The sequence below is a fragment of the Apteryx mantelli genome, chromosome 12, assembly GCF_036417845.1.
Source record: "Apteryx mantelli isolate bAptMan1 chromosome 12, bAptMan1.hap1, whole genome shotgun sequence".
In the NCBI taxonomy this organism is placed as follows: domain Eukaryota; kingdom Metazoa; phylum Chordata; class Aves; order Apterygiformes; family Apterygidae; genus Apteryx; species Apteryx mantelli.
The window spans coordinates 23,615,928-23,629,344 of NC_089989.1; the positions used below are offsets into that span (position 1 = coordinate 23,615,928).

The following is a 13,417-nucleotide window of genomic DNA, read 5'->3' on the forward strand; positions in this document are numbered from 1 at the left end:
CAAAGGGCCGTGACTCCAAAGACGCTTTTCTGCATACAGCATGATTCACCTTGTCATTTACTGCGGCAGGAGCAGCAGAGATCAAGCTTCTCACCTGGGGCAGAAAGCGGTCTGCAAGTCAAAACCTCTCACCCTCCCCGATTAGCAGGGAGATAAGTCACTCGGCGCTGCATGCGGTGAAGGCTGGCAGGGGAGGGTTACGTGAGGAGATATTTACTGCGCCTCGGCGCTCACCTGATTTTTTAATTTGTGCATCTTCACATTAACCCACATCGCAGCTCAGCCAACATTGTGTTTGCATAAATTTGTAAGAAAACATTCCAAGATGGATAAAAACATACAAGTTAAATGTGGTTTTTTTCCATCTCAACATCGGATAAATAGGGTTATTTTCAAACACTTGGAGTTTCATGGCCTGTGGGAAAAGACCCGTTAAGTTCTTCCGTCAGCAGCGAGGCCATAGTTTCTACATCATGCATCGTAAGTACATTTTAAACATTCACCACCAGCGCCTCCAAGGCATCGCTTTCATCCACAGGGCCCAGATCCTGGCGACTTCGTTTGGATGGGATAGATGCATTTGCACAGCGGGTCCCGCCGGTGTCTGCGGGGTGAGCCGACAGGACCAGGGCTGGTGGGAGAAAAAGGATCAGAATAGGTCTCTGAGGAAAAGATGCTAAACATAACGACTTCATTATTTTTAGTGAGTACAGTACTCGTCGCTGCAATCAACATCGCTACGTTTTAGCCTACTCAGCAGTTTTGTCTCTACTCAACTTTCCGTAATAACATATGTTACTATTTTATTAAATTCTAATCCAACTGCAGAATAAATAAAAACCCGATAGCGATACCGAGCTCTAATTAAAGACAAAGACATGTTGCTGTCTTTACGGATTAACAAACTGACTTCATTTTACTTCACAAACTTGTGTTTGTGCAAATCAGCCCACCCGGGTGATTTTTTTTAGGCCTGCGAACGGCCGCTGATGGGCGAAGCAAAGGGAGGGTCGGGCCCGGCCAGGAGGCAGCCCAGGGGCGACGCAATCAGCCTGCTGCTTCGGCGGGGGGTAGCGAGGCGAGATAAACACGGATCTGGGGGTTCTGACTGCTTCTCGGGCTGCAGGGATCACATCCAACCCCCCAAAGGGCATTTCCCAGGGCTGCCGATGGGCTTACCCTTTGCTTCACACCGTTTGCTAGGGTTTCCACCGTGAGGGTTGATCCGACGATGATTTCTGCTATTTCTTCGATGTTTTCAACAGCAGCAATAGCTATTGCCTTACAAATATCCCCCAGCCACAGGTACAGAATTTAACCCCCTGTGGGACGCAGAACCCCCTAGGGCTTGAAGGGCTTACTCGGGTGCTGAAGTGCTTCGGAGGGCCTATCGTGCCCCCCTAAAATGCATGTTTTGCCTCTGCATGCACGGTAGGTCTCAGCGTTTGTGATCTGAATCCGCTTAGGTCCATCACATCCGAATCAGTTTTGCAGATCCGCACATAAAGGTCACACGATGCAAGACCAGCAGCAGAGGACTCGGGGGCTGACTGCGCCGTTCGAAAGGAAGTGCCCTTGCTGTGCAGGCTACAGCTTGGCCCTGCAACGTCTCCTTCTCTTCTCCGACCTCAGATTCCTCTCTTTAAATAGTAAAAGTAGTTTCTTAGAGTGCAAAAACCTGTTCTGTAAAGAAAAAAAAAAAAAAAAGGTGCAACCAGACACTTCCTAAGTCCCAGCGCGGGCTGAGGCTCTGTGAGCTTTCTTAGTGGTAACGGCACTAAACGGGTTTGCGCCGGGTGAGACCTGGACACGATGTGCCCGCGCTCCCTTGCGAGATTGGGGGATTTCTCTGGCTTCTCAAACTACAGCAAACACACACAAAAACGTGTTCTGGTCAATAATTTATCATACTGAGATGGCATCGTAATTAAGTTACCAGAGGGCTTTGGGCAAATATCTGGTAGCATAAGGTGCTATGTGCTTTTGGCATGAGCTTTATTTAAACACATTGGATCAATTTGAATCAATCTGACATGTACACACTTCAGGGCATGGCTAGTTTCAAATCAATTAAACTCCTTATGACTTTATGATTAGAAACCTGAGGTTATAAAACGTTAATATAAAATCACAGTTTATAAAGTGAAAAATAAAATCCCAGTGTAACGTTTCATGAAGATCACAGGAATCATTATATAAGCTTCATTAAACAAACAAGGTAAGGGTAATTAGGCTTTAAATTGAGTACAGTAGTTAAAAAAAGAGAAACTATAATTAGGATGTGATGGCCACTTAAACAGAAATAAGAAAGTATGGCTAACTAGTTGCCTTCTGCGCGATTTCAAACAAAAAAGCAATTGATTTCTTTACGAAACAGTGCGTCCAAACAAAACCTTGAACAATAAAAGATGTATGTAGCAAATGGCTCCAGGACAAGCAAGCCAAAAAAAAATTGATTTGCAGGCCTGCAAAGAGAAAAAAAGCACACTTCTGGAGAAACAAGATACGTACAGATCCTGCACAAAATCCTGCATAAAATCCTAGATTGTGTTACAGCTGCAACCCACGTGCTCTAAAGACGTGAGTCAGCAGAGCACCTCAGCAGGTGCTTGGGCACCTTCCCATGCGAGGAGCACGCCTGCATGGGCTGCCCGTGAGGAGCACGCGTCCACGCCACCAATGCGAACAGGACTGAGACATGCCTTCAGTGCCTGGCCGAAGAGACACGAATTTAAGCTGGGGCATTTCTGGATGAAGGCCTGCCAACAGATTTTCCCTTCTTGTGCATTTAGCACAGGGAGCGCTGAATTCAAAAGTGCTGTCCCCAGCTAAGTCACTTTTTGTTAACAAAATCCCGGGTGAACCAGACCCTTCAAACAAGCGATCAGCCTGCTGAAGGAACTCAAAGATCTTCCTTCCTCTCTGGTTTTGCACAAGTTACACAACTCGATCAAAATCATCTTGAATACAATGGCATTTCCTGAGCAGATTCAGGCCAACATGCCTTTTCAAACGCTGTATTAGATCCTATAAGTGATTCTCCTTTAGAAATATGGATATGATGTCACATACATTTTTATCTGACCTAGCCAATAAAAAACTTGTTAATGCAACAAGTGTTCAATTAAAAAAAAAAAAAAAAAGCAATTAGCTGCTGCAGATGGGAAAATGCAATGGGCTTTCCAGAAATTCCCCCTCTCTCATATCGGGCACTAATCACCTCCTATAGCACTTGGATGTTTGTGACAAAGGGCAGGATCCAAAGTCCACTAAGTTAACAGAAAAACTCATCAACTTCAGCGGACTTTGCACCAGGACCAGAGCACACGGGAATTACCTTCTGCTTTCTGTTTTAATCTGATAAAACCCCGGGTTGGCAATGCACAGCTTTTGTATCTTAACCCTTAGCCACTTTGCTCGTGACCCGCTGGACACCAGTTTAAAGACGTAGAGGATATAAAGAAAAAAAAAAAAGTCGGGCAACGCGGCACGTTACAGGGGACGCTCGTAACGGGCCCCAGACGCAGGAAAGCCCCAAGTCGACCAACCCAGCGGCCGCCCGCGGGTCACGCTCTCCTCCGCTCCGCCAGCGCTCGGAGCCCTCCCTCTCAGGCCACCTCCGCGGTTAACGTAACCGAGCGGAACGCGGGCAGACGCTAGCGGATCGCTCGCTCGCTCAGAGAAGCCCCCTCCCGCCCCTCCTCTTCCTCCGCTGCCCCCGGGCACCCGGCAGGCACCAAACGCCGCAGCCACCCAGCACAACGCCTTCGTCGCCCGCCCGGCGCCAGCGCCTTCAAAGCAACCCGACGGGTTAACGCCAGGCCGGCGGGCTTCGGGGAGCGTTCGGCATTGCTCTCGCGGAGCGGGCAGGCTTCAGGCTAGGTCGGGTATCATCCGTCCGTCCGTCCGTCCTCCCACTGCGGGGCTGAGGCCAGCATCAGCTCTGTCGTTCCCCGGCTAATTCTGCAGCGGTGCGAACGCGCATCTGTGCCCGATGCGGCTCGGGTTCGTCCCGCTGGGCAAGCTCATGGCACTGCCGTTGGCTTCGCCGGTGCCACCGGAGCTGCTTCCCGGGGAGGCCCTGCAAACGGCACCGCGGGAGCAGGCGCCGCGAAGGGAGCGGGGAATTGCTCGCGCGTGGGGGCGGCTGCACGGCCACCGTCGGGGCGCCTGCCCTTGCGGAGCCGCGGAAGGAAGGAAACCCCGTGGGAGAGCGCGCCCGACCGCCCCCGCCGCGGCTCCGACGCGGGGCGAGAAACCGCTCCCTGCAAACGCAGCCCGGCGGGGGAAGAGGGGGCAGTTTGCATCCGCACCGCTGGCCACGGCCCCCTCGGAGGAGCGGAGGGAAGGGGAGACCCGGCACCGAGGCGAGCGAGCGAGCGCGTGCACGCAGCGTCCTCCCTCCGCGAGGGGAAACCGCAAACCCCGATTCTCCGCCGCCGCCTGCGCGGAGGGGGCCGACGGGCTTTTCTCTTCCCCCTTTTTCTTCCCAAGGGGGCCTCCGCCGCCCGAGCCGGCCTCGTCCGGCTGAGCGTCGGCTGCCTCCGCGTCGCCAGCTGGTTTTACTTCGCACGTAAGGGGCATCCGGGCCCCCCCCTCCCGCTTGCTCCGCGCCTGGTGCCGGCGGTGCGGGCGGCCGGATCGGGCTGTCCCGGCTCGCACGTGCCAGGAGCAGATGGTCCCGCGGGCCGGCCGCCGCGCGGCTGCTCGGCAGAAGGGCTCCTCAGCGGACGCACGCACGCACGCATGTGGGCAGAAGACACCGCTGCACGGTTTTACGGGGGTTAAAGCAGGGCCGCGAGACCAATTTCAAAGCAAAGCACAAAGCCAAGCAGGGAGATCCTTCCAAACCGAATAATGAAGTCCCAATGGCGAAGAAAGCAAGGGATCGAGATCCTCACGGGGCTTAAAATAAAACCCAAATCTGGATCGCTGCAGCCTCGCGTTGCCACTTTGAACTTCTTGGCAATTGGTCCGAAGCCTTTGAAGCTTAATCGCGTCCTACCTCCCCGGCGGTTCAAAGGCGGCAGGCGCCGAGCGGCAGCGCCGGCTCCGTCAGCTGGCCGGCACATTGGCGCCGGGAGCGGGAGGCGCGGAGGGCGCGCGCGCACGCGGGGCCACGCGGGACACGCCGTCGGCGCGCGGAGGAAGGGCCCCGCTCGGGCTCGCCAGCCGCGGCCGTCCTGCTCCCGCGCTCTGCTGCCGGAGCGGCGCGGGGGCCGGGGACGGATATTGAACCGAGACTCCAGGGGAAGCCACCAGTTTCTCTCCTGTAACACTTAGAGGCAACATGCTCGTACGTCCCATTTCTCTTCTTCTTTAATCAAGTCATCCTGCTATACGTGTCCACAAAAGGGAAAGCGGGAACATACGGGGGCTCGATATGGAAAAATGAGAAAAATACAACTTACCTGCAGCCCAATAAAACCAAAGCTTTGCTCTAATCCTTTCCAGAGCAACATGAAAGCACTTCAAAAGGCAGGAAACCGGCAAGGGCGGACATCCAGCGAGTCTCAAGATCCACACACCTGCAAGGAGAAGCGGCTGCCACGTCCTCAGTATCAGACCCCAGAAGTTTAGATATCCAGGACAGGCCCCCAAAATCATGACACGGGTTTAGAGCACTCGGAGATTTCCTGGTTTTAACTAGCTGACATGAAGTTGTTTGTTTTCTAGTGTGTTTTCGTTGGTTGTCAAGGTTGGGATGAATCACTTCATCAAGCTTTCCTCTATACCTAGAAAGGTGAGAAACTCAGATTAAAAAAAAGGGAGAAATTCCCCCCACCAAGTAACCCCAAATGTCAGGGGTATTTTGCACCATTGGTCATACACACCAAAACGCGCTAGACCTGTAGACAAAAGGGTCCTGTGTGCACACATAGGTGGAGGAGGAAAACTGGTCCCATTAGCAACGCGGTATTAAACACACATCTCGAAAAGCACAGGAGAGCCTCTTGTTTCCAGCTGCGTTTCAGGGACCGCCCGTGGGCTACAGGCATGTCTGGCTAACGCCGCCAAGGCTGTTCAGGAGGGACTGGAGCGCTGATAGGGGAGCCGGACCGGCCGTCCAGAGCTGCGGACGGAGAGGGAGCAAGGATGGAGACGGGAGACGGGCTAGCAAAGAGTTTTTACAAGCTCGCTTACTGGAATTCATGAGAGATGCCTGAAACCTGGCTCGCCGCCAGCCCGACACCAGGTTATTAGGGAACCCGCTGGCTTACCAGGAAATTACAGAACAGTTAAATACTTTATACATTGAACTAGTTTATTAAGGAGCTATTTGAGATTATCAAAGAGGGAGCGTTCTGCAAAGTATAATATTGTGAACAGACGCCAGGAGCCAGTGTCGCGGCAGGACCTGGTGTCGCGGCAGAGCTTCCCGGCACGGTGGGAGAACCCGTCTCACGGAGAGCAAGAGCGCGGCAGACGGCAGAGAGCGTGGCGTGCGGAAAAAGAGTCATAAAACAGGAGATCTCTCTCAGGAGCCTCTCGTTTTCCATCGAAGCAAAATCGCCTGCCCGGCTCCGGCCAGCCATACGCACAAGGCGAGGTTTCAAGGCTGACACGATGGTAAATGGGGAAGCACAGCAAATCATGAAGGATAATCCAGACGGGTAAAGAATGACTCAGGCACATAGCCTAGGCTAAGAGATGCCAAAGCCAACACAGATAAATGACAAGCAATAAACCTTGAGACTAGAAATAAAACAATGTGCTGAGTGGAAAGGTCGTGGTAGGGACTGACCAGAAAAGTCATCAAGCTTGTGCAGATAAGCTAAGGGAGAAAAAAAAATAAAAAAAATTGTTCTCCGTTGTTATTGCAACCGGAGGACAGGGAAGCAGTGCCGAGCAGCCTCGGCGAGGGCCGGCGGCTCTCCGCGGCAGCCCGCGGACAAGCGCCCGGCCCCAGGGACTGCTCCTGGCTCGGCCCCGCCACCTCTGCTCCTCCGCGCGACTCCTGCCACCGGGCAAAGCCAGCTCGGAGGCGACCTGCCTGCCTTCCTCCACGCAGCCCTTTTGCCTCCGTAGCTGCATTTTTTTTACCCCGTTCCCTCACTTTCACTTTTCCTTTCCATTTAGTAGCTTTTCTTCTGAACGCCACCACCCAAAGCCCGTTCCCGGGGGCGATATGCTGTTTGCCACCAGGGCATGATGAACACCGCGTGCACTAGCCCTTCCCCTCCCCGTGAGCTGCAGCGTCGATTTACATCCAAAGCGTTTCGTGCAAAAACGAGACTATTTTTACAGCACCTCATACTTTCTCAGCTCTTTGGCATCCCCATAGAAACTACAGTAATCAATCATGACTATCGGCACTATTCAGACCTGAACCAATGCCTGCACAACGCCCCGCATCCTCATGCTCGCCGATCCTCCGTCCGACACCACCTTGCCGCCGCGTAGCCACAGGCCAGGCTCAGGGGGGCACCAGCCCCGCGCCGGCTGCTCGCGCGGGAGCAAACCCTGCTCGCAGGGCTAACGGGCATGCCACCCCGCAGGACACGCACCCACGCATGGTTTTCTCGTGTTTAAGCGGAGCTTTGGACAGACGAAGGAGCTGGCTTGTGTTTGCTACGGCACAGGGTGGAGCTGAACAGCCAGGGCTTGCCCGAGGAGACCTCACCTCGCTGGCATCCCCCGGGCAGGGGACAGCGTGGCTTAGCCCCGAGGGGACAAGCTGGCCCCTGCTCAGCTCTGCTCTGGCACCCTGGGGCAAGGCATTTTGCTTCCCTCCACCTCCCCTGCCCCGGGCAGAAAGACTGTTTTGAAGCTGGCGACCCATCACACTAACTGCGCAGATGAGGCACACGTAGACACGATTGAGTTGGCTTTGCACAAACTACCTTGAGTGGCAGAAGCAGCCTAGCATGGGCGAGCGACCTTCCTCGCAAGTCTGTATCGTGGTCTGCGTTGCCACTGGGACGCCGTGCCAAAGCTCGCGTTCCTCTCGTTGGGCCAGGGATCATCGTTCCTGCGTGACAGTCTGGTGCATTCACCATCAGCAGGCTACTGTGCAACCTCGGCCTTCTCTCCTCTGTTTCTTCTCCTGCCCTATTTTTGCTTCATTTATTTAGACTTGAGCTCCTTGGGGTGAGAAATTCACTCCTACGCCACATCTAACCCAACCAGCCACCCTCATTCTGTTGGGTGGCAGTAGGCACAGCAGCGACTGGTCTGCAGCGACAAGGAGAGGAGAGGGACTACTACTGTTTTGGCAGAAAAATCAGTGAGCCTATAATTTCCAGGGTGCCTCTCACCTGTGAGTTCCCAAAGGAGTTTATTAAAATTGCTGCTACCAACGCAAAACAAAAGGTCGCCCACAGTGTGAGGCAGTTATCACGGTAATGGCAGCCATCCTGCAGGTCCCAGTGAGGAGAGGCAGAAAATGAGTTTTTCATGGCTGGCATAACTGTCAACACAGTGCTTGCATTGCATTGATTATGGCTGGAGAAAACGGGGACATCGAGTGTATTGACCTTTACAGAGAAAGCATGAAGTATCTGCAGGCTTTCTGCTGCTGTTGCAGGACTCCCTCAGCAGAAGTGGACTTCTGGCATATTATGATAAAAAGTAGGTATCACATTAACCTCCTTCCTCAAGGGGCTGTCTTTGGGGTGTGATTTGGGAACAGAAGTCGTGCCATTTCACGTTTGTTATGTCCTCTGCCTTGCCCAGAATTCAGTATGTGATTTCACAGGGCCTTCTCCTAACACCTGATCTTCTGGTGCTTTCCCTCCTTCACCTTTTGACTTTGAAGGCACGGTTGTGAAGGATTTTCATGGAGCTAAACAGCACTTTGCCATCAGCTCTAATCCCAGGAAAGCCAGGCACGCTCGGTGCAACCGGGCGGTAGATCATGCAGAACTGCTCGAGCGTCACCAGCAAGGATGTGGCAAGCAGTGGCTGCAGCCACTCACCCGTGAAATGTAAATTTAATGTAACTATTTGCAATGTAAAGTGCTTTGCACTTTGAAAAATACGCTATTATTTGTGCCTTTTATTGGAGAGAGGGGGAAAAATATATTCAGAAGCAGTCTCTTGTGCATGTTCACTTCTTTCTGCATCCAGAGTTATGGAGTTTATATTGGAATTTACCAGCTGTGGAGTACACGGACCTCCAATGCCATCACAACTAAATCATCTCTTATTTAGCTAATGCCCTTCACCGCTTGCGCTTGCTCGCTCTCTCCGGCAAAAGCTACATATAGAATAGAAAATGACCTGCCAGATTCATAACAGCCTGGTCAAAACAATTCCTCCTTAGTTCCCTTCCTGCAAAATGCACTGTCCCCAGTAATATCAACAAAATATTTATAAATATTTCAGGACTAGTGCATTTATTCGTAGGCGTTAATGATATTTTCCCCAAGAATCTTTTTGTTACACCTTACTAAAAGTCTCCACAACAAAATGGTCGAATCATGAAGGACTATATGTACATGCATTAAAGAACATCTATCCTCTAGTGCCACTATTACACTATTTTATTTTATTTAAAAATTATGATAGACTTCTTAACTTTCGAGTCTCAAATATGTATATTAAGTAGTCTTTTTTAACTGTACAACTGTAGATCTTAACAAAGCAAAGAAAAAGGCTCTGTAAATAAGAGAATATAAATTATTTTAAAATAATGTAATTTCTTTTGCCATCTTCTGAGTTTTAAATTCATCTTCCTCCCACCTTGAGATCAATTATGGCTTTCACAGACAAGGAATTAGAGCCCATCAGAACACAGAAATTAATATAATCTGGGGGGAAAAAAGTTAAGAAAAATGGTTATTAGAAGTAATGCAAATAAACTTCTTTGTAAACGTCACTCTGCATCCACAAACTTAAGCCCAAGAGGAAATGCCACTAGCAAATCCCTGCAGGAGACTGTTTAAGGAAACCTCTTTCCCATCACATTGCTATGGGCCATTGATGCGCATGCAGTCAATTAGCTCAGTTCAGGATAGAGGTGACAACTTCTTTGCTCCTCCAACTCAACTGCTTGCAAGCATCTGACCATCTCTTTGGTCTTCAATGAATGGAAAAGACGTGGGGTTACTGTGGGACAGCTAACTTGCTCCGAAATGCTCAGGTACATCCACTAGGTGTGGTGGATCTTCCTTCAGAAAAACTGGGCACATTAATTCCACCTCACGTAAGTAACGCAACGTCCCTTCTTTCTGTTTCGATTTCACAAGCTAATTATTGCAAGTTGGTTACATCTTTATAAATCCCCCCCCCCAAAAAAAAGGTATTTCTGCCACTGAAGACAAATTCTTAAAGACCATGCTATGTGGCCTGCTAATCAGCATGATCACTTGCTGATTTCTTTTCATTAACATTTTGCTTCATGTTAGCTGGTTCAGAATAAGTTAACAGCTTGCTTGTTTTTTGTTTTTTGTTTTTTTTTTTAACTGAAGGTCAAAGGCTCATTTTGTTCCAGAAAATGTGAATGACTTGGACTGTCTGGCTAGGCCTAAACTGGTGACACAATTAGGCAGTGGAGGTGGCAAGTGTCTTAACAGCCTCAACAGCCTCAGATACTTGTTAGGGAATGTCCCTGCACCAAACCTTAATCTTTCACTAAAAATCGGACACGTTAAACACTGTAGCAGAATATCTGGTATCCTGTTAGGAGAACAGACACGCTTTATCTCAGGCTGACACCTTACCTCATCAGAAACTGCAGCAGGTGACCACAAGGAACATTCATCAAGAAGCACACCAGAAAAAAAACCTCTAATCTCCATCATTCGCCAAGATAAGCTATAGGGCATACATACTGGAACAGACGCATTGATATAGAAAGTTGAAGACAGATGAAGGTGAACAAGATTTTCATCATTCAGTGAGATAACAAGAGGCAGAGATAAATACTTCTTTAGGCTGCAAGGTTGGTAGGAGTGGTCTTACCTTGTGGCTCATCAGCTTTCCAGAAAGCTTCATCCGCCAGCACTAACTACTAGGCTAATGGGATGGGTTGGTTTTCTCAGCAACTTGATCCCAGTGGACATAGTAAAACTTATGTCAAGCTCTTCTTTAGCCATAGTTTTAGTATCTACTACAAAGAAAATGGAAAAGAAATAAATGGGGTTCGATATAAGCTGTAAGGGTGGTTCTGTCACTGGTTTACTGCAGTGCAAAGGATAAACAGGAATAGAAGCAAGGTGACCTGGAGGAGAGGTGTCCCAAAGCCTTATTATGAGATCTGCAGTGCTTCTCTCACAGGAAAACAAAATAGCACTGCATACAGCAGAGAGTCATTGCAGAGGGCTTGACTGTTTTCTAGTTCACATCAGTGTAAATCAGGAGGACCTGTGGAATTACCACAGTAAAACCTGTGAGCAACAAAGCAAAAAAAAAATCCATCCCAGAAAGTCAAACTGTGCTGGGGTCTCAGATGCCAACCCCCTCACTGGTTATCATATCTAGATGTTTTGATGGGCTGGATAATTTCTCTAAACAACATACAAACTCTGTGGGGGGTTATGAACTCTTTTCTGCACCTCTTTGCCAAGTTCCCAGCACCATTTTGCATACACAGCCTTTTACTTTATCATAATTTCTCCTTCACGTTAGGCTGTAATTTCAACTGGTAGCACAGGACACAGTAAGAGAGAGGGTTTTCTTGTCATAAATACTGTCCCAAACAGCTACTTAGCTCCCCTGAAGAAAACGAAGGGGTTTATTGCTTCTATAACAAATTCACTTGGAGGGGAGCTGATCAGAAGAAGTCAGAGAGAGGGACTGGAAGGGTATAAAACAAAACTGAGGCACGTGGTCATTTTCTGCAGCCCAAGATGAGGAGGAAGTCTCCGTACCAGAAAAAGCAACAAAGCAGGACTTTGACAGACTCGCACCCCAGAAAGACTCCCCGGGGAAAGGTGAGCTACAGTTAGGGTAACTGTATTTAGGAAGCGTGCGGCTTTCACAATGATCTGTGCTTTAAGTAAAAGCAGTGGCGTGTTGCGTATCGCTCTGCAAAGCCTGCTTGTTCCCATCTATCTCGCATCTCATTGGGTTCAGCTGTAAACGAGAAGATTCATAGCTCTGGTGGAAATCTGGGATAAGGTCTGCTGAAGGCACGGAGGGTGGCTGAGGGCCAGTTCTGAGGAGAGGTAGATGACACGTAGGGTCTAGCTCTGAGAGGGAAGAAGCTGGACAATTTCTGTGCCCTCAGAGAGCAAGCAGACCCCTCAGAGCCAGTCACCTCCTCGGGCAGAGCGAGCTGTCCCCAGTGGTGCCCTGAGCACTTGGGAACCAGCCGAGCAGCATCCACCAAAGCCCCATCGCAGCTCCTCAATCTGCAAGTGCCTTAGACCCTATTCTGAAAGGAGTCCAAGCACAGGCCCAGAGTCCCTTCACATGACTCACACGCTTAAGAGCCTTCCTGAATCAGACTTTAATAGCCAAGCTGGGGTGGGGGAAAAGAAAAAAAGATCTAACCACACTGAAGTGAGTGGCAAAGCTCTCACCACCCTCAAGGGACGGTAAAACTTCCCTACACGGCTTGGCAGAGAGAAGAGAGCTTGGAAATGAAGATGTCATCGCTGACGAGCGCTGCCAGAACCGGAGCGCCTCTCCTGATTTCTCTAATCGGCTCTCGCGAGCCCTGGCGGCACAGGAAGGATTCCCGCTCAGGCACTGATACACCAAGTGCCCTGAGCAGCTGCACAACTCATTTCTTCAACAAGCTGCAGATAATTTCCTAGATTGAATTTCCCTTGATTGATGTAACGTAATACATAGTGTAAGACGTGCTCCATTTCGCACCAAGGGGAAAGCACGAGAAAATCCCTGGCTGCTGGAAGGATAGTATTAACAGTGCAGTATGGTAGATTTTTCATCACTGAATACTGTTCAACTGCTAAAGTGTTCTATTAAGACCAAAAATTCACTGGGGAGCGAAGAAAAGAAACTGTTACCTGATTGAACTTTATCAGGTTTCTGGTTTGCAAACTATTCTTGACCAGTCATTTTCTAAACCTCTTCCAGAGAGAGGGGGGACAGAGGTGGCAACAAGTCTTTCCCGAGGCTGGGCCTCCTGCTGTCCTGGGAAAAGGAAAAAGGAGGAAGAAAAAGAGCAAGTCAAAGAGGAGTTCTGATACCAGTAAACACAGATGAGAGGAAGTGTCTTTACCCCAGATTCCTTTATGTGGGTGGCTTCTCGCTCACCATGTGACAGCGCAAAGTCAGCCTACACAGTGTTTTCCAGGTAAACGCGAGTTTGCTCCAACTGTCTCGGGAGCTCCGCAGAGGCCACGTGAACATGATGAGCAGCTAGGTGAACCCACTCCAAGCTGGCAAGCCCTGCAGAAGGAGGGAATACCAGCTCCAAGTCTTCTCCCCACCTGCAGAGGACACACGGCGTTCGTCTGTAGCTGTCGGGAGCTCCAGCAGAGCAGATTTGGATCAGCCTGAGGAC

General features: G+C 50.2%; 1 long non-coding RNA gene across 1 annotated transcript; it reads right to left on the reverse strand.

Annotated features, from left to right (window-relative positions):
• Window positions 1-574: 574 nt before the first annotated feature.
• LOC136993208 (uncharacterized) lies at window positions 575-5,709 on the reverse strand. Its single transcript, XR_010885441.1, has 3 exons — window positions 5,412-5,709; window positions 1,180-1,683; window positions 575-631 (listed from the first exon to the last, which is right to left on the reverse strand). It is a non-coding gene; the product is annotated as an uncharacterized lncRNA (long non-coding RNA).
• Between the last annotated feature and the right edge of the window lie 7,708 nt (window positions 5,710-13,417).